The sequence below is a fragment of the Microcaecilia unicolor genome, unplaced genomic scaffold (assembly GCF_901765095.1).
Source record: "Microcaecilia unicolor unplaced genomic scaffold, aMicUni1.1, whole genome shotgun sequence".
In the NCBI taxonomy this organism is placed as follows: domain Eukaryota; kingdom Metazoa; phylum Chordata; class Amphibia; order Gymnophiona; family Siphonopidae; genus Microcaecilia; species Microcaecilia unicolor.
The window spans coordinates 98,573-119,097 of record NW_021963274.1 but is presented as its reverse complement, the minus strand read 5'-3'; the positions used below and the strand labels follow the sequence as shown (position 1 = coordinate 119,097).

At 48.3% G+C, this 20,525-nt stretch overlaps 1 long non-coding RNA gene across 1 annotated transcript in view; it reads left to right on the top strand.

The window, feature by feature from the left end:
* Positions 1–2,203: 2,203 nt before the first annotated feature.
* LOC115459132 overlaps positions 2,204–20,525 on the top strand; it is a 52,904-nt gene continuing 34,582 nt past the window's right edge. The window contains exon 1 of the long non-coding RNA XR_003940208.1: positions 2,204–2,284. This is a non-coding gene — a long non-coding RNA (uncharacterized LOC115459132). The remainder of the gene's footprint in view (positions 2,285–20,525) is intronic.

Genomic DNA, 20,525 nt, shown 5'->3' with positions numbered 1-20,525 from the left:
ATCAGTGAGAACAATCAGCCTGCTGTCCTCAGAGAATACCTGCTACAGGTAAGTTATCTTCACTTTCCTTGATCTAGGTGACTGACCAGCCATATTCTTCAGGAAAGGAGAATTCTGTGCAAAGTCTGCATTTTGCAGTATTTTCCCAGGAGAAAAGGCTCTAAAAGCACTGACTTCACTGCAGGGGGCGTAGCTACAGGTGGGCCCAGGCCTACCCAATCTCAGTTCAGGCCCACCCAGTTTTAAGTGCCGCCAGCGGTGAAAAGTGCACAGCAAAGCAGCAGCTGAGCGCCGCAGACAAAAGCCTTAGTTTCTGCCGGCGCGGCCCGCTCAGCTGACCTCCCACTCACCTGCCTTCGGCAGTCGGCACTCACTGGCAGGCAGCTCTTGATTTCTGGTCCTCAGGCTCCTCCTCGGCCTTGTTCTCACGCTAAAAAGTAAGCAAGCACTAAGCAGCATAAGTTCAGCTGCTTCCCGCGGCCACACGGCATTGCCTGCTTCCCCCCCTTCCCCAGTCCCGGCCTGCAGTGCTCATGGCACAATGGTGCCGCACCGGTCCGCACACAGTGCCACATGGGAAAGGTTAGTCCACAGCTGTGTTTCCCTGGTGCCCTGCCGGCCGGGTCTGGGTCTAGATGATTCAGTTCCATTTTGGGTCACAGTCACAGCAGCAGTCAGCTTGTAATTACTCTTGTTATCAAAATGATGGCTCTGGTCTGGTTGTGGGCTTCTGGGTGGGAGGGGGGGGTGGACTCTTCACTGCTTAGGGCAAAATAAAAAGATATATTTAATCATTAAATATATCTCTCTTGCCCTAGGCAGTGAGGAAGCCCATCCCCACCCAGAAATTCACCAACAATACATTTTAATAGTGCCCAGTTTAATAAAAAAAAAAAAAAAAATTGTCTCATTTTGTTGGGATTTTGAGTGGGGATGGTCTCTGCAGTGTCTAGGTTAAAATTTTAAAAAAAAAGTGGTTTTTTTTTCTAGGTGGACCGGTGCAGAGGTGGGCTCTGCATTGGCCAGGACATTAAAAAAAAAAAGTATTTTATATTTAATGCTATGGCGGTTAGGTAGGGAGTAGGCTACAGGGAGGGAGGGGTGGGGTGGTAGGATAGAGCTGATGCTTAGCTATGGGATGGATTGTGGAGAAGGGAAGGAATGATACTGGCCTACAAGGATGGATTTGGGGGGGGGGGGGGTAAGGTAGAGAAAGAAAGGGTGATGCTGAGCTACTGGGATGATGAATAAGGGAGTGGGGAAGGGAAAAGCTGATGCCAGGCTGCTGGGATGGATGGGTAGGGAAGGGAAGGTTTTTATGTTTTTGTAATATGTTTTAAAATTATGTGTGTTAAATTGTGATCTGCTTAGAATTGCAGCGATAGTGTGGCATAGAAATTAAATCAATAAATTTCTAATTTTTGGTCCTTTATTCTGTAATTGATGAGGGGTGATCTGCAGGTGAGAGTTTCTGCTGGCATGAGGTTTGTATGGGGATCTATGAGTCTGACTTGTCTGGCTTTTCCAATGGGATGCATATTGCTGTTGTATATATTCACTGCTGCCTTTTGGAACTGGTTGTTATAGTTTGCAATATAGGCTCTAAGAAACCTCTTTGCAGGATTTAGTGTTACTTAACAAAGTACCTGCAGTGACGGGATTTTGATACTATTATTGAGGTGCTACTAGAATTTGAATACATTGTTATATGTTATTGCTGTAATTATAATGCAGGATTCTGTCATGTGAGTTGAGATGCTTGTCATTATAGTAGACTTATTTCTGGTCAAGTTTGATATAGCATAATGTAACTATATTTACAAATATCATTTTTTTTTTTAAGTATGTATGTAGTTTATATTGATGCAGGACTGCTGTTGGGCAACATTCTAAGGCATTATTTTGTAGTATCCCAAGAAACACTACTCATTCATATTCATAGTGCCCACCCATATTAGCTCTGGGCCCACCCAAATAGTCAGGTCTGGCTATGCCACTTCTTCACTGTTGATACAGTTGGAGTCTCAGTGGCAGTAAAAATCTTTGTTCTTGGCTTATTAGTCAGGAAGCTAACTGGAGGATTTGTTGTCTGCATCTTTTCTATTCCTCCCCTCCCTTTTTTTTTTTTTTTTGTAATAACTTCTGATGCCTTGATCTTCCTCAGGTCATAACTGTTGACCAGCTTATTATTTTCTTTAGGCAGCTTGCAGAGCAATAAAGCAGGCGAAGAGTCAAAATATCAACAAACTGGTTCTTTGCACAGACAGTATGTTTACCATTAATGGTAAGTTATTGCTCATGATCTGTGTGTAAAATTCTGTGTATAACATAGAAAGCATGTACAAAAACTGGAAAGGTGTTTTTTTTTTTTCCCTCCTTATCACCTCGCTAGACTAGTCCAGTTGCATGGGTTTTGCCACTCTACTAGCAGATGGAGACACAACAAACTTGTGGACCCCACTCTATATATGGCTGCAGCAACTTAGTATTCTGTCTCTGTGACCTGGTTATCTTCATTATGCAAAGTTTGGCTAGACTGCTGATGACTGGTTGGAGAACAGCTGAAGCCTAGTTGAGTGGAGCAAGAGAAGTCCCTGAGGTTCCTGCCTGGTGGTGTCCACTGTTGGGGGGAGGGGAATACCCAGAGGAATCTGAGTTCTCCTCTCCTCCTCCCATCTGGGCCCATCTAAATAAAAAAGGGCTCTGTTAGGACTGCCACAAGGTGAAGCAGGGAGTTGCAGTGAAAGAGGGGATGAGGAGAGCTGCATGTGTACCAGGAGTGGTGGGCTTGAGCAGGGATTTATATAGTAAAGCCACAAAAGATTATAGTGGCACTGGTAGAGCGCAGGTTTGTTTGGGTAATATTGTGGCTCCTGGAAGCAAGGCTGAGGCTTTTAACCAGAGGAAATGACGATAGTACCCAGGATGTTTGCCTGACTTTAGTGCCCCCGGATTACTTGGAATTAAGCAAGCAGTTTGTAAAGGTTCCGTGGTCGGTTTGCGCATTCCAACCAAGACCTGTGAGGTGGTCACTGAGAATTTAGAAGCATGATGGAAAAGTGTATGCTGTACTTGCAAAATCATTCCTACCACTGTGGCAAGCACGCTGTCCACAAGTGGAACAAGATGGTGGCACACCCTGTGCAGAGCAGCAGCCCAAGCAACGACAGTGAGCAGCAGGAGTGAGAAGGGGCAAAGGCTTGCATGTTTCGTGCAGAGCTGTGGTGGTGGTTTTAAAGAGCTCAAGTCTGACTTGGTAGAAGTGAAGCAGGAGCTTCATGAAGGGGACTTGAGATGAGATGGACGAGCTGTGGAACAAGACCGGAGGAGATGGAAAGTAGAGCAGAGGTTCAAGGAGAGGAGACAGTTTGCATCCATTGAGTGCTTTAGGGCAAGCCCAAAATTGCTTCCTTGATGGAAGACCTGGGGAACAGATCCAGGAGACTGAGGGGTGCCTTGGACATCAGAGTACAAAGACAGTATGACTGCAGCACAGTGAATTTGCCAGGCTAAACTGGAAGGCAAGCAGAGGAGGCAGGTGATATAAAGTTAGACCAGGCATATTATGTGCTCTGGGAACACCCTGCTGTAATCTGCCAAGAGAGATTGTGATTTGCTTTCAAGATTTTGACATTAAAGAAAAGAGGAAAAATGTGCTGCCTATCAGGATTGGAAAGGGCATGAAGTTATGGTGTACTCAGCAGCAGTGACTCTTCAAAGGTGCAAAGGACTGATGGCTTTGAAGGCTAAACTTCAGGGTGAGAGTACAAAATACAAGTGGCTGTTTCCATTCAGATTGGTGTACTTAATGGGAAGGAATACAGAGTGCACACTATAGAAGTGGGGAAGGCCTTGGAATTGGGATTGAGAAGCCAGAAGGACCCCATGCACTGGAGAAGAGGAATCCAAGGAAGAAAGAATGGTTTGGAGGATGTTGGAGGCAAAGGACCTGGGAGGCAATAGGTGGGTCAATGAAGAGAGACCAGGACAAATGGAGGTGGAAAACCAAAAATCTATGGACTGGAGACTGGATGGATTGGACAGGTGCATGGGTAGGGGGGAAGGACTGGGTGATGGCATGTGAGCTTATGATTTAGAACTAGTTCTTCTGTGTTGTATTCCCCCTGAGTGGAGGTACTGAACTTGAGAAAAGCTAGGGCATCCTCTCCTCTGCCTTGGGAGAGGAGAGTGTTAGGTTTAATGGTTCTTTTGGTTTTGTCTTAGTTATAGAAGTACTGTGGTTCTGCAGCCTGCACAGTTCCCTATATAGGATGAGGTTTGTAAGCGTGTCTTGTCTTTCGGTAGAAGGATGAAGCTCTTGTGTCTTGACTGGTTTGGCAGGACTGAAGGAAAAAAAAATTAGCAGGTTAGACCCAGATTCTGCATGAAAGTGAGATGCATGTTCATGGAGTATATGATCTAAGCAAGTGACCTGTATTTGATACAATCAAACACTGCTGTGTAGTTGAACTTGAAGAATCTCTGTAATAGTAGCATCACTTTACTCTGAATTTGTCTCCTTACTGGCTTGTCTGCACCACTTTATTTTTTCCTTAGTATCTTGAATGACTGTTTATGAATATAAAAAGTTTTTTTATTTTACTCAGGGAGGTGCTGATGGTTATTTTATTTCTCAGAGGACACGCAGGCTGCTTGTTCTCACGACTGTGCGACGTCCATGGCAGCCCCAGGAGTCTTCACACGCGCAGCCCTCTTCCCGCCTGTGGCGCGAGAGTCCCAATTAGTTCTTTTCTTTCTGCGGTGAGGGAGTGACTGCTTGCGGTCTCTCTCCGTTTCGCAATGAAAAGAGCCTTCGTTTTTCTTTCGCGATTTTCACTGTCTTTATCGTCTTTTGGTCTCTTGACCTGTTTCTCTTATTTAACAAAAAAAAGAATTCCCTGTATTTCTTAGTTTTTCCCCTGTTAAATTTCCTTTCGCTTTCGATGGGGTCCTTTTAGGCCGCACGTACGCTATTTCCCATTTTTGTGCCCTCCTTTTTGGCACAATTGAGAATTTTGACTTTGCCGCCGCTATTTTTCCGTCCATGTCAACGAGGACTCCCAGCGGCTTCAAGAAGTGTACTCGGGCAACCGGGCGATCTCAGGTACTGACGAACCCCATGCGTGGTGTCTTCAGTGCCTTGGGCCCGACCATCGCCCAGACGCATGTAAGTTGTCTTAGCCTTAAAAAGCGGGCACGGGCGTCGAGACAAGTTCAGCGGGATCGCCTGTTTGGAGCTTCGCCCGGTACTTCAACATCGGCACTGGAGATTGCATCGACATCAGGAGCGCAGGTAATGGCTGTCCGGAGACCACCACACGCTGGGAGCAGTGAGCCATCGAGTGGGTCTCCACCTGCCTCGACAACTCCTGCATTGCAGGCCCACTGGGACCGACCACTTTCGGACCCGACCCCGAGGAGGTGTGTGGATTCCACATCGTCCTTGTCGGTACTGAGGAGTATCTATGTGCATCGAGCGAAGAAGCATCTTCATCGGTCTCCTAAGCATGGTACCGGGAGCTCCGGGGCGTCGAAGGATTCACCCGTGAAGCGTCGGCACCGGGAGGACCGCTCGCCCTCCACTCAAGAGGTGTCATCGGACAGCCCGGTACCGCCTCCCCACTCTTTGCAGGTTCTGCCTCCGACTCCTGCCTTTCCCGGCAGAGACTCTGGACAAGCGCATCCGAGCCATTCTCCCAGGTCTTCTGGAAGGGCTGCTGCGTCAGTCTGTTCCTGTACCGGGGGTGCTTCCGCCCTCGGTACCGCTGATGGAAGCTGCAGCTGGTTCTCCGCCTGTGGTGAGGTCTTCGACACCGGTTCCGCTTGCGGCATCGGTTTCGGCTGCCACCCAGGGAGTGGACCTCTCGATGTCGCCATCAAGGAAGTGGTTCCTCAGAGTTGAGACGGGCCCGGTTTCAGACTGCAGTCTGAGAACTCTTGTCCGACACCAAGGAGGATGCCTCGTGGGAGGAAGAGGAGGATCCCAGATATTTTCTTCTGAGGACTCTTGTGGTCTTCCTTCTGATCCTACTCCTTCACCAGAAAGAAAACTTTCTCCCCCGGAGAGCCTTTCTTTCTCTTCCTTTATGCGAGATATGTCTGTGGTTATTCCCTTCCCTGTGGTATCTGAGGATGAGCCCAGGACTGAGATGAGGTCCTTGACTATCCTTCGCCACCTAAGGAGTCATCCACTGTCCCTTTGCATAATGTCCTTAAGGAGACATTGCTTAGGAACTGGATGAAACCACTAACTAATCCTACCATTCCCAAAAAAGCTGATCCCAATATCGGATTCACGGAGAACCTGAGTTGATGAAGTCGCAGTTATCTCACGACTCTATGGTTGTGGATTCCGCTTTCAAGAAAGCCAGTTCTCGAGATTTTGCCTCGGCGCCCCCGGGATGAAAATCTAGAACCCTGGACTCTTTTGGGGAGGAAGGCCTATCAGTCCTCCTTGCTCATGTCCAAGATTCAGTCATACCAGCTCTACACTAGAGGACTAGTAGAACTAGAGGACATGAAATGAGATTGAAGGGGGGCAGACTCAAGAAAAATGTCAGGAACTATTTCTTCACGGAGAGAGTGGTGGATGCTTGGAATGCCCTCCCGCAGGAGGTGGTGGAAATGAAAACGGTAACGGAATTCAAACATGCATGGGATAAACATGAAGGAATGGATCCTCAGGAGCTTAGCCGAAATTGGGTGCAGAGCCAGTGGTGGGAGGCGGGACTGGTGGTTGGGAGGCGGGGATAGCGCTGGGCAGACTTATACGGTCTGTGCCGGGGCTGGTGGTTGGGTGGCGGGGATAATGCTGGGCAGACTTATACGGTCTGTGCCCTGAAGAGAACAGGTACAAATCAAGGTAGGGTATACACAAAAAGTAGCACATATGAGTTTATCTTGTTGGGCAGACTGGATGGACCGTGCAGGTCTTTCTGCTGTTATCTACTATGTTACACGAGCATACACATGCGGAACAACGTGAAGCAACTGGCGGACTTGGTGGACAAGCTCCCTCTGGAGCACGCCAGGCATTTTCAGGAGGTGGTCAGGCAGCTGAATGCGTGTCGTAAATTCCTGTCCAGGGATGCTTACGACTCTTTTGATGTTGCATCCAGATCCGCTGCTCAAGGTATAGTGATGCGCAGACTCTCATGGCTGCGCGCCTCTGACCTGGACAATCGAGTCCAGCAACGGCTTGCGGATGTCCCTTGCCAGGGGGATATTTTTGGCGAGAAAGTCGAGCAGATTGTAGAGCAGCTCCACCAGCGGGAAACCGCCCTTGACAAACTCTCCCACCGGGCGCCTTCAGCATCTACCTCATCAGGTAGACGTGTTTTCAGGGGAAGGAGGAATGCTCCCTATGCTTACAATAAGCGTAGGTACAATCCACCTTCCTGACAGCCTTCTCAGGCTCAACCCCAGCACGCTCGTTCTTGTCAACAGCGTGCGCCTAGGCAGGCCCCTGCGGCTCCCCAGCAAAAGCAAGGGACGGGCTTTTGACTGGCTCAGTTGAGCATAGCTGCTATAAAAGTGTCTGTGCTGGACGATCTGCCGGTCGGAGGGAGGTTAAACTTTTTTCACCAAAGGTGGCCTCTGCTAACCTCCGATCGATGGGTTCTTCAAATAGTCCAGTTAGGATCCTCCCTCAATTTGATTTCCAGGCCTCCAAATTGCCCACTGGGAGCTCAGTCCTTCAGCTTCCAGCACAGGCAGGTACTTGCAGAGGAACTCTCCGCTCTTCTCAGCGCCAATGCAGTCAAGCCCAGCTAGTCACTAAGGGCTGAGCATGAAGATTCACCAGGCACTAACACCAGCATATTTATAAAAAAAGAAACAAAGAAAGCCGTTGTATGGACAGTGGATTGTTTTCCCATTGATACACCTAGCACTTGGAAGCAACACATCGAATACCCCTGTTGAGGAGATATGTAACATCTTTTCTCTGAGGACAAGCAGGCTGCTTGTTCTCACATGTGGGTGACGTCCAACGGCAGCCCCCAGGACCGGAGAATCTCCCTAGCAACAAAAGTTTGCTAGCCTTGCGATTCCGTGTGCACTGCGCATGCGCGACCATCTTCCCGCTTGAACTCGAACATGCTCGTCAGTCTTGTTTTTTCCGCGGCTCAGGACGCTCTGCTTTGCTGCTTCTCTGCCCCAGAGACCTCCTTGCTGCGGATTTTCCGTGTTTTCGCCAGTTTGGGCGCTTTTTTTCCGCGTCTACTCTGTTTTCTTTTCAAAAAACTTTAAAAAAAGTTTTCCTTTATTTTCTTGTTAGTTTCCGCTAAGTTTAATTTCTTTTTCGTTAGTGGCCATTTTGGGCTGCCTGTGCGGGTCTTTTCTCTTTTTTTCTTGGTGTTCCTTTTTTAGGCACCATCGCATTCGACTTCGCCGGCGTGATTTTTCCGCCCATGTCGGCTTCAAAAAGTGCACTCGGTGCAGCCGGACAATTTTGCTTACTGATAGGCACGTCTCGTGTCTTCAGTGTTTGGGAGCTGATCATCGCACCAACGCCTGTACACTGTGCCTCCAGTTAAAGAAGAGGACCCAGGCGGTGAGACTAGCTCAGCGGAACGTTCTGTTCGGAGCTAGGTCCGGTTTTTCGGTATCGACGGAGCCAGCGGTACTGAGGCCGTTGCAGGCATCGATGTCGGTATCGGAGAGTGCATCGACGTCCAGAGTGCAGGTAATGGCTGTCCAGAGATCCCACGCTGGTAGCAGTGAAGCATCGAGTAGGTCTCCACCTGCCTCGAGGGCTCCTGTTCTGCAGGCCCCCCGGGATCAACCTCCTTCGGACCTGGCCCCGAGGAGGTGTGTGGATTCTACGTCTTCCTCTTCGGTACCGGAGGGTAGCGTTGGCATGCTTCGAGCGAAGGCTAAGAAGCATCGTCATCGGTCACCCTCCCGACACGGTACCGAGAGCTCAGGGACGCCGAAGGATTCGGTTCCTGAGAAGCGCCGACGCCGGGAGGATCGCTCGCCCTCCATTCAGGAGGTGTCGGTGCGCTCTTCTCCGGACAGCCCGGTACCGCCTCCGCGCCCCAGGCAGGTTCTAGCATTGTCGCCTGTACCGGCTTCTTTGCCTTTCTCTACAGCCACTCTGAACGAGAGCCTCAGAGCCATTCTACCAGAGATTCTGGGAGAGCTGTTGCGACCATCTACGGCACCCTCGGTGCTTGCGCTGTCGGTACTGTCTGTTTCGGTACCGCAGGTGCTTGTACCATCGAGAGAGGCAACGGTTGGCTCATCGCCCGTGGTGCTGTCTCCGACGCCGGTACCACTTTCGGCTGCCACCCAGGTTGACTCCCCGCCGGCGTTGTTGGAGTAAGCTTCATCACCTGCGGCACGGGAGTCTTCCTCTTGACACCGTCATGGGGAAGATTGTTCCTCGACGTTGAGGCGGGCCCGGCTTCAGACTGAAGTTCGTGAACTTATGTCTGATTCCGAAGGAGAGGACTCGTGGGAAGCAGAGGCAGACACCAGGTATTTCTCTGACGAGGAATCCTGTGGTCTTCCCTCTGATCCTACTCCCTCACCTCAGAGGAAGCTTTCTCCCCCGGAGAGTCTTTCCTTCTCCTCTTTTATTCGGGAAATGTCTACGGCCATTCCCTTCCCTGTGGAGACTGTGGATGAGCCCAGGGCTGAGATGTTCGAGGTCCTGGACTCTATCCATCACCTCCTAAGGAATCGTCCACTGTTCCTCTTCATAATGTCCTCAAACAGACATTGATGATGAACTGGGCGAAGCCACTAACTAATCCCCACATTCCCAAAAAGATTGAATCCCAGTATTGAGTCCACGGGGATCCTGAGTTGATGAGGACCCAATTGCCTCATGACTCTGGTGTGGTGGATTTGGCCCTTAAGCCAAGAGTTCTAGAGATTACGCCTTGGCGCCCCCTGGGCGTGAGTCTAGAACTATGGATTCTTTTGGGCGGAAGGTCTACCATTCTGCTATGCTCGTGTCCAAAATTCAGTCTTACCAGCTCTACACGAGCATTCACATGCGGAAAAATGTGCGGCAGTTGGCGGACTTGGTTGACAAGCTCCCGTCGGAGCAGGCCAAGCTGTTTCAGGAGGTGGTCAGGCAGCTGAAGGCGTGTCGTAAATTCCTGTCCAGGGGTGCTTACGATACTTTTGATGTTGCATCTAGGGCCGCTGCACAAGGTATAGTGATGCGCAGACTCTCATGGCTGCGTGCCTGTGACCTGGATAGTAGAGTCCAGCAGCGTGTGGCGGATGCCCCTTGCCGGGGGGATAATGTTTTTGGTGAGAAAGCCGAGCAGGATCATTATCAAATAATGAGCCTCCTGGGGGGGGGGGGCGTGTCAAGATGGCGATGTGAAGGTGTTTGTTGAGCGATCGCTGAGCGTTCGATGGACTAAAGAAAAAAAATCTTCTTCCTTCTTTTCAACAACGATGCCCCACACTAAGAAAAAAGGAGTAGTGAGGGTTATTCCCGCACCTACCTCTACTTCTTCACCAGTCCAATGAAGCCTTGATCGCTACTTCGCCGGGGTTTCGACGAGTGAACTGGTGGTGGTAAGACCCGCTGAGCGGTTAACCGAAGGAGTGGACGCCGCTCTGGGTCAGGAAACATCTCTGTCCCTGCCCCCAGTATCCAGCATCCCTCCATGCCCAGCGCTAGCAGTGACGCAAGAAGACAGCCTCCAAACTACCGAAGCTGTAGAGGGATAGCTGTCTGGCGTGGGGCTTGCTTCGCGAGAGAAGCGTTTGGGAGAAGAGGCTCGAGTGGCCTCTGGAGCCTCGGGGTCAACTATGGAGATAAGTCTCAAACAAATCTGGCTAAAGCTGAACGCAATGGACAATACAAAAATCTTCAGGTGAGATTTCAGCTTTATCCCTTAAATGTAAAGAAATGGCTAAGAATGTTGAAACTGTAAAAGAAGATTTGAATTCTCAAATTAGTGTGATTCAAAAAGACATTAAGCAAATACAAGAATTTAACACTATTGTGGTTAAAGATAAAATGGCTACTCAAAGGAAGATTGAACAAATAGAAAATCACAATAGGAGGTTAAATCTTTGTATACTGAACTTTCCTAAACTGCCAGGAATACCTCCTTTAGAGATTTTCAAAAGATTTTTGAGTGAAAATTTAAGAATTCCTCCAAATTCTATTCCTCCTATAAACAAGATTTACTATCTTCCTAAAAAGCCTGGCAGAAATGGAGAGGGACGTAAACTTGAACCAGATCTGGATTTAAATAATATATCAGCAATTCTAGAAAATTCAATAGACAACACTACTGAAAGAACAACGTTGCTGGTTTCATTTATATTTGAGCAAGACTTAAATAATATCTTGAGATTGTACTTTAAAGACTTGTTCGGAGGTGAAAAAATATGGATTTATCCAGATGTCACGGGAGTTACTCAAGAGAGAAGAAAGATCTTCTTGGAAATGAAGCAACAAGTATTACATATAGGAGCGACTTTTTTCTTAGCCTATCTGTGCAAATGTGTGATAAAACTTGGAGATTTAAAATATATATTCTATGCCCCAGAACAATTGAAAGCTTTTCTAGATTTAAAAAGACTTAAATAATGCTGGAATAGGTAAAAGAAGAGCCCCTATTCACTGTCTTGTTTAAAGCTTTTGTTTTCCTTTGCTGCTTCTTAAATTTATGCCCACCTCCCTCCAAAGTGGTCTAAGAAAGTATAATGTTTAAATTCTATAATTGTTCCTTTAAGATATATTTTCAATAATGTTCCTACTGTGTTTCTGTAAACAAGTGATTGATTTGTATAATATATGAAAATCAATAAATAAAATAAAAAAAAAGAGGAAAGCCGAGCAGTTGGTGGAACACCTCCACCAGAGAGACACTGCTTTCGACAAACTCTCCCACCGGGCGTCTTCAGCATCTACCTCAACTGGTAGACGTTTTTATGGGGGAAAGAGGAATGCTCCCTACGCTTTTAATAAGCGTAGGTACAATCCACCTTCCCGACAGTCTGTTCAGGCTAAGCCCCAGCGTGCTCGTTCTTGCCAACAGCGTGCGCCTCAACAGGCCCTTGCAGCTCCCCAGCAAAAGCAAGGGATGGGCTTTTGACTGGCTCCAGTGCAGCATAGCCGAGATTAAAGTGTCTGTGCCGGACAATCTGCCGGTTGGAGGGAGGCTAAAATGTTTTCACCAAAGGTAGCCTCTCATAACCTCCGATCATTGGGTTCTTCAAATAGTCCGGTTAGGATACTCCCTCAATTTGATATCAAAACCGCCAAATTGCCCACCGGGAGCTCGGTCTTTCAGCTCCCACCACAAGCAGGTACTTGCAGAGGAACTCTCCGCCCTTCTCAGCACCAATGCGGTCGAGCCCGTGCCACCGGGGCAGGAAGGGCAGGGATTCTATTCCAGGTACTTCCTTGTGGAAAAGAAAACAGGGGGGATGCGTCCCATCCTAGACCTAAGGGCCCTGAACAAATTTCTGGTCAAGGAAAAGTTCAGGATGCTTTACCTGGGCACCTTTCTTCCCATGATTCAGGAAAACGATTGGCTATGCTCTCTGGACTTAAAGGATGCGTATACTCATATCCCGATACTGCCAGCTCACAGGCAATATCTTTGATTCCGTCTGGGAACACGGCGTTTTCAGTACTGTGTGCTACCCTTTGGTCTCGCCTCTGCACCCAGGGTGTTCACGAAATGCCTGGCGGTAGTGGCGGCATCTCTACGCAGGCTGGCAGTGCATGTGTTCCCTTATCTCGACGATTGGCTGGTGAAGAACACCTCAGAGGCAGGAGCTCTACAGTCAATGCAGATGACTATTCAACTCCTGGAGCTGCTCGGGTTTGTGATAAATTACCCAATGTCACACCTTCTTCCAGTACAAAGACTAGAATTCATAGGAGCTCTGCTGGATTCACGGACGGCTCGTGCCTACCTTCCAGAGCAGAGGGCCGACAATCTCCTGGCTCTCATCTCTTGGGTAAGAGCCTCTCAGCAGATCACAGCTCGGCAGATGTTGAGATTGCTCGGCCACATGGCCTCCACAGTTCATGTGACTCCCATGGCTCGTCTTCACATGAGATCAGCTCAATGGACCCTAGCTTCCCAGTGGTACCAAGCTGCGGGAAGTCTAGAGGACGTCATCTGATTGTCCACGAGTTTTCTGAAATCCCTGCATTGGTGGACAATTTGATTCAATTTGACACTGGGACGTCCCTTTCAAATTCCTCAGCCACAAAAAGTGCTGACGACGGATGCGTCTCTCCTGGGGTGGGGAGCTCATGTCGATGGGCTTCACACCCAGGGGAGTTGGTCCCTCCAGGAAAAACGTTTTCAAATCAATCTTCTGGAGTTGCGAGCGGTCTGGAACGCTCTAAAGGCTTTCAGGGATCGGCTGTCCCATCAAATTATTCAAATTCAGACAATCAGGTTGCCATGTATTACATCAACAAGCAGGGGGGCACCGGATCTCGCCCCCTGTGTCAGGAAGCCGTCAGAATGTGGCTTTGGGCTCGCCAACACGGCATGTTTCTCCAAGCCACGTATCTGGCAGGCGTAAACAACAGTCTGGCCGACAGGTTGAGCATGATAATGCAACCTCACGAGTGGTCACTCAATTCCAGAGTGGTGCGCCAGATCTTCCAAGCGTGGGGCACCCCCTTGGTGGACCTCTTTGCCACTCGAGCAAACCACAAGGTCTTTTAGTTCTGTTCCATACTTCAGGCCTACGGCAGGTTAGCGTCGGATGCTTTTCTCCTTCATTGGGGAGAGAGCCTCCTGTACGCTTATCCTCCCATACCTCTGGTGGGAAAGACTTTGCTGAAACTCAAGCAAGATCACGGAACCATGATTCTGATTGCGCCTTTTTGGCCCCGTCAGATCTGGTTCCCTCTTCTTCTGGAGTTGTCCTTCGAAGAACCGTGGAGATTGGAATGTTTTCCAACTCTCATCACTCAGAACGAGGGGGCGCTTCTGCATCCCAACCTCCAGTCTCTGGCCCTCACGGCCTGGATGTTGAGAGCGTAGATTTCGCCTCCTTGGGTCTGTCAGAGGGTGTCTCCTGTATCTTGCTTGCTTCCAGAAAAGATTTCACTAAGAAGAGTTACTTCTTTTTGTGGAGGAGGTTTGCCGTTTGGTGTGACAGCAAGGCCCTAGAACCTCGTTCTTGTCCTACACAAACCCTGCTTGAATACCTTCTACACTTGTCTGAGTCTGGTCTCGACCAACTCTGTAAGGGTTCATCTTAGCGCAATTAGTGCTTATCATTACCGTGTAGAGGGTAAGCCGATCTCAGGACAGCCTTTAGTTGTTCGCTTCATGAGAGGTTTGCTTTTGTCAAAGCCCCCCATCAAACCTCATACAGTGTCATGGGATCTCAATGTTCTCACCCAGCTGATGAAACCTCCTTTTGAGCCACTGCATTCTTGCCATCTGAAGTACTTGACTTGGAAGGTCATTTCTTGGTGGCAGTTACTTCAGCTCGTAGAGTCAGTGAGCTTCAAGCCTTAGTAGCCCATGCTCCATACATCAAATTTCATCATAACAGAGTAGTCCTTCACACTCACCCTAAGGTCTTGCCAAAGGTGGTTTCGGAGTTCCATCTGAACCAGTCCATTGTCTTGCCAACATTCTTTCCCCGTCCTCATACCCGCCCTGTTGAACGTCAGCTGCACACATTGAACTGCCAAGCAAGCATTGACCTTCTATCTGGAGCGGACACAGCCCCACAGACAGTCCGCCCAATTGTTTGTTTCTTTTGATCCCAACAAGAGGGATGTGGCTGTAGGGAAACGCACCATTTCAAATTGGCTAGCAGATTGCATTTCCTTCTCTTATGCCCAGACAGGGCTGACTCTTGAGGGTCATTTCACGGCTCATAATGTTAGAGCCATGGCTGTGTCAGTGGCCCACTTGAAGTCAGCCACTATTGAAGAGATTTACAAGGCTGCAACGCGGTCTTCTGTCCACAAATTCACATCTCATTACTGCCTACAGCAGGATACCCGACACGACTGTCGGTTTGGGCAGTCGGTGCTGCAGAATCTGTTTGAGGTTTAGAATCCAACTCCTCCCGCCTAGGCCCATTTTTATTTTGTTCCAGGCTGCACTCTGTTAGTTTAAGTTGTTAGGTCAATCTCAGTTATGTCCTCGCCGTTGCGAGGCCCAATTGACCATGTTTGTTGTTTTGAGTGAGCCTGGGGGCTAGGGATACCCCACGGGTGTTTTGATGATATAAGCTGTCCTATGGCTTAAAACCCAAGCACTAGTATCTGAGCACTATCATACACAAATATATCACTATATAGTTTTTTTATATAGAAGTTAGATTAAATTTTAACTGCCAGACCTTCAACCATTCTTCTAACGTTCAGAGATCCCTTCTCATCGTTTCTACTCCCTCCAGGGTATCCACTCTATTGGCTATTTTCGTGTCATCCGCAAAAAGGCACACCTTTCCTTCCAACCCTTCAGCAATATCGCCCACAAATATATTATTTTATTTTATTTTTGTTACATTTGTACCCCGCGCTTTCCCACTCATGGCAGGCTCAGTGCGACTTAAACAGAATAGGCCCCAGCACCGACCCCTGAGGAACTCCACTGCTCACCTTCCTTTCCTCCAAGCGGATTCCATTTACCACCACCCTCTGCCACCTGTCGGTCAACCAGTTTCTTATCCAGTTCACCACTTTCGGTCCTAAGTTCAACCCTTTCAGCTTATTCACGAGTCTTCTGTAGAGGACCGGATCAAAGGCTTTGCTGAAGTTCAAGTAGATTACATCTAGCACACGTCCCTCATCCAGTTCTTTGGTCACCCAGTCAAAAAAGTCAATAAGATTCGTTTGGCAGGATTTTCCTTTGGAAAAGCCATGTTGCCTCGGGTCCTGTAACCCGTCGGTTTCTAGAAAGTTAACTATCCTTTCTTTCAGCAGAGACTCCATTATTTTTCCTATTACCGACGTGAGACTTACCGGTCTGTAGTTTCCCACTTCTTCCCAGTCAGTGTTGCAGAATCTGTTTGAGGTCTAGAATCCAACTCCGCCCTCATAGGCCCATTCTGTTCTGTTCCAGGTTGCACTCTCATCTAGTTTCTATCTAGTTTCTGGTTAATCTGCATTAAGTCCTTGCCGTTGTGAGGCCCAATTGACCAGTATTTATTGTTTTGGGTGAGCCTGGATACTAAGGATTCCCCACTTTTGAGTATAAGCAAGCCTGCATGTCCTTGGAGAAAGAGGACAGCAGGCTTCTTATTCTCACAATCCTGCCCACCTCCCTTTGGAGTTGTCTTTTTTTCATATATTTGTTTTTTTGCTTTTGTTTTAAACTAATCCGGTGCGTTCACGCGGTGGGCGGGAAGGTACTTGCACATGTGCACTGGAGCACTGCTCATGCTCCAAAAAGCGCTAGATTTTGTTTTTGGCATTTTTGCCCAGCCGGGTGACTTGGGATGGCGTCTACCCATTTGTGAGAATAAGAAGCCTGTCCTTGGAGAATACCTGCTATAGATGAGTATCTTCACTTTCCTGAATAATATCTCGAAGTCTCCAAGGCAAACGCTGGATGGAAACCACCATCAAATTCCTTGTAGTTTATCTCCAAGGAATCTTGGGACTAGATTCCCTTATATCCTTTCTAAATCCTCCCCAAACAGGAGCTTACCCTGAAACTGTTGTTTCTCCGAGGACAAGCAGGCTGCTTGTTCTCACATGTGGGTTGACGTCCGCGTTGGCCCAGGAATTGGCATTTTGCCAGCAAAATAAAACAAGTTTTGCTAGAGTCTTCTAGCGGGTGAATCGCGCGCATGCGGGGACGACTTCCCGCCCATCGCGTGAGCGTGCTTCCTCAGTTTTTTCTTGTCCGCGGCGGAGAGACAGCGTTTCTACACTTCTCTTTGCTTTTGGCCCAGGAGCAAGAATCGTGACGACGAGTTTTACTTTTCTTTTTCACCTCATTCTTAAAAAAACAAAAACTTCTCCCGTATTTATCTAGTTTTTAGCACCTTTTTTATAAGTTTTCGTTCTTTTTCGACGCAGCCAACTTTCAGGCCGCATGGCCGGGTTCTTTCCTTTCTTTTGTGCTCCTTTTTCATTTCAAGGCACAATCGCGTTGTTTGATTTTCGCCGAAGCCGTTTTCCCTTCCATGTCATCGAAGACACCCAGCTGCTTCAAGCATTGTACGCGGTGCAACCGGACTATCTCAGGTACTGATACCCATGCCTGGTGTATCCAGTGCATTGGGCCCAACCATAGCCCAGCCGCTTGTAGTCTGTGTCTTCGTATGAAGAAACGGACTCGAGCGTCTTGAGAAGCCCAACGAGAAAAACTTTTAGGGCTCAGTCCGGTCCTTCGGTATCGAGGTCGGCAGGCGGCAGCATCAATATCGACAGGAGCATCGACGTCGGGAAGAAAGGTAATGGCTCCTGAGAGACCAACTCGCACAGGGAGGAGTGAGGCGTCAAGTGGGTCTCCACCTGCCTCGAGGCCTCCTGTTATGCTGCCCCCCCCCCCCCCCCCCCCCCCGGGACTGACGTTCGTCGGACCCGGCCCCGAGGAGACGTGAGGATGCCACGTCCTCATCGGTACCGAGGAGTCTCGATGACGGGCGTTGAGTGAGGGCGAAGAAGCACCGTCATCGTTCTTCGACACATGGTACCAGGAGCTCCAGGACGTCGAAAGAGTCGGCACCCGAGAATCTTCGGCACCGAAAGGATCGCTCTCCCTCGATACAGGAGGTGCCGATGCGTCTGTCTCCTAGCAACTCAGTACCTGCTCCCGAGCCTCCAAGGATTCTGACACCGCCTTTTCCATCGACCCCGCAGCCTTCTCCGATGGCGGCTCTCGACAAGCGCATCCAGGCCTTGTTTCCAGAACTTCTGGAGGGACTGCTACGGCAGCTTTGGTGTCGGGGGTGCTTGCGCCTTCTGTACCTTCTGCTGCAGCGGTGTCTGTTCCTTCGCCTGCGGTGAGGTCCCTGACCGCAATGCCACTTGCGGCATCCACGTCAGCTGCCACCCAGGTCAACTCCCCTTCGACGTCGGTGGAGGGAGCTTTGCCACAGTCAGACCGGGCATCGGCTTCTCGACATCGCCATAGAGCACATCGTTCCTCGGCGTCGAGGCAGGTTCAGTGTTGAAGCACCTTAACTCAGGTTCTATCCGATACTGAGCAGGAGCGTTCGTGGGAGTCAGAAGAGGATCCCAGGTACTTCTCTTCTGTTGAGTCCTTTGGGATTCCCTCTGATCCTTCTCCGCTAGAAAGGAGACTATCTCCACAAGAAACAGCATAAGGAGTGTCAAAGCAAATACAAGGCGCAGATTAAGAAGGCCAAGAGGGAGTATGAAAAAAAGATAGCATTAGAGGCAAAAAAACATAGTAAAATTTTTTTTCGGTATATTAAAAGCAGGAAGCCGGCAAAAGAATCGGTTGGGCCACTGGATGACCAAGGGGTAAAAGGGGCGATCAAGGAAGACAAAGACGTAGCGGAGAGACTGAATGAATTCTTTGCTTCAGTCTTCACCGAGGAAGATTTGGGTGGGATACCGGTGTCGGAAATGGTATTTCAAGCGGACGAGTCGGAGAAACTTACTGACTTCACGGTAAACCTGGAGGACGTAATGGGGCAGTTCGGCAAACTGAAGAGTATCAAATCTCCTGGACCGGATGGTATTCATCCTACAGTGCCTATTGAAAACGCTGCAACTACTCCTGTCCTTACTGATTCTCCTGTTTTGCATTCTACAAGTGTTTCCGATACTAACAGTAGCTCGGACAATATTGTCCCCACTATTACAAATACTTTTGAGGATAATATTACCTTGTCTGAATTGCGAACCACCCCTCCTCCTTATCCTTTGGTGCCTAATACTGACGTTCCTCCTCCCACGAATACTTCCTTAACTACTCCAAATATCAGAGTCCCAGCTACACGCCCTCCCAGATAGCCCAACACCCCCATTAACTGTTACACACGTGACATAATATATGTCCCATAGCAGACTAAACAATCAGCCTTCACCGCCGCAAACAGTTCCTTCCCTTGAATCTCCACTACCGTCGCCTAATTTAGATGATCAAGTGATCCCAGAGTACCTTTTAGATCCTCGAGAATTAAGATTTCCCCATTGGGACCCAGCTCCAGAAGACGATCCCAATTGGGATCCCCTCACTCGATATCAGACACTGTGTGAACCCTTACTTGAGAGTTGGACACTCGGTCCCAGTCGAACAGTTACTCATACTCTGGCATTATTTGGAGGAAGCTTGGGTTTACAAGTTGAACAGACTGATGAGCTCCTAATAAGACCAGAAACTGGTGACGTGGTGGATTTTTGGTTATTCACATACGCCATACTTGGCACTGACTGGATACCTTTTTTGTTTCTCAGAGAGGTTGGATTGGGACCTTTGGAAATATATAGTCTTTTCGAAGTACCCGATCCCACTGAGAAAGGGGCTATCAGAGTTTACCCCCCTTACCCAAGTCATACCTAAATGATATATCAAGTCTTGGTATATTTTGGGATATTGATTATTGTCATTGCAGCTCTTGCTAAAACCCTAGGGGTGATTCTGTTACTCACTTTTATTCTTAGCCGCCAATTGCCTTTTGTACAGTCCAGATCTAACATCTAATCATGAAAACTACCAACATGAAGTGCCTGGCCCTTTTCTTATGTGTGCTCACTATGCCCATTGTACATGGAGCACAGGATTTAGAAAAATTTCTGCAAAAATTTACGACCACTTACGAAATAACATTACCCACCACAAAAGACACGACCACAATAACCCTTGATGTGTGTGCCTACACTATGTGTGGTGAACATCCTGTGCAGCAATATTTGTCAGCTTTTGAAATATACCTGTGTCCCTTCTCCAATTGCGGAAGTTGGGCGCAAGTATGGTGGTACACAGGTTCATGGGTTCCCTACTCAGGTAGCGAAATTCCAGGTCTCAAAAAGAGCATTTCCATTATGAAATTGCGAGTGACTGGCCTTTGTTCAATGACCAAATGTAATCAAGTGGCTATCACTTTCAGAGGAGTAACGGCTGTTACATACAGAACTTATTCCTTAGGAATTGATGCCACAGGTAGAGACCCCATTGGCAAATTTAAGATTGTTCCACCCCCAGCACAACCAGAAAAGAATCCTTTGATGCCAACAAAGATCCCAGAAGTAAAGATTCCTTACCAGATCGTGCCAATTAATAATTCCAAAGATTTAATGGCACTAGAAACAGGATTTGGAGAGAGAAACTTGTGGCTCGAATGGGCACATTATACTACAAAGAGTTTGAATGTCTCTAATTGTTATTTTTGTTCCCATGCAAGAGCAGAACCAACAGTAGTCCCCTTTCCTTTAGATCTCCACAATGACCCAGATGGTTTTTGGTGTATGCTAGAGTTACTTCAGGTAACAACTGAAGTGAATTCGTCTTGTCAACATCTTGACGAACATCACCCCTACTTACCCCCTCGGATGAGGGTTCCACCTGCATTCAGGATTCCAGATCCTGCTACCAGATATCATACATGTCTGGAACGATATGGGG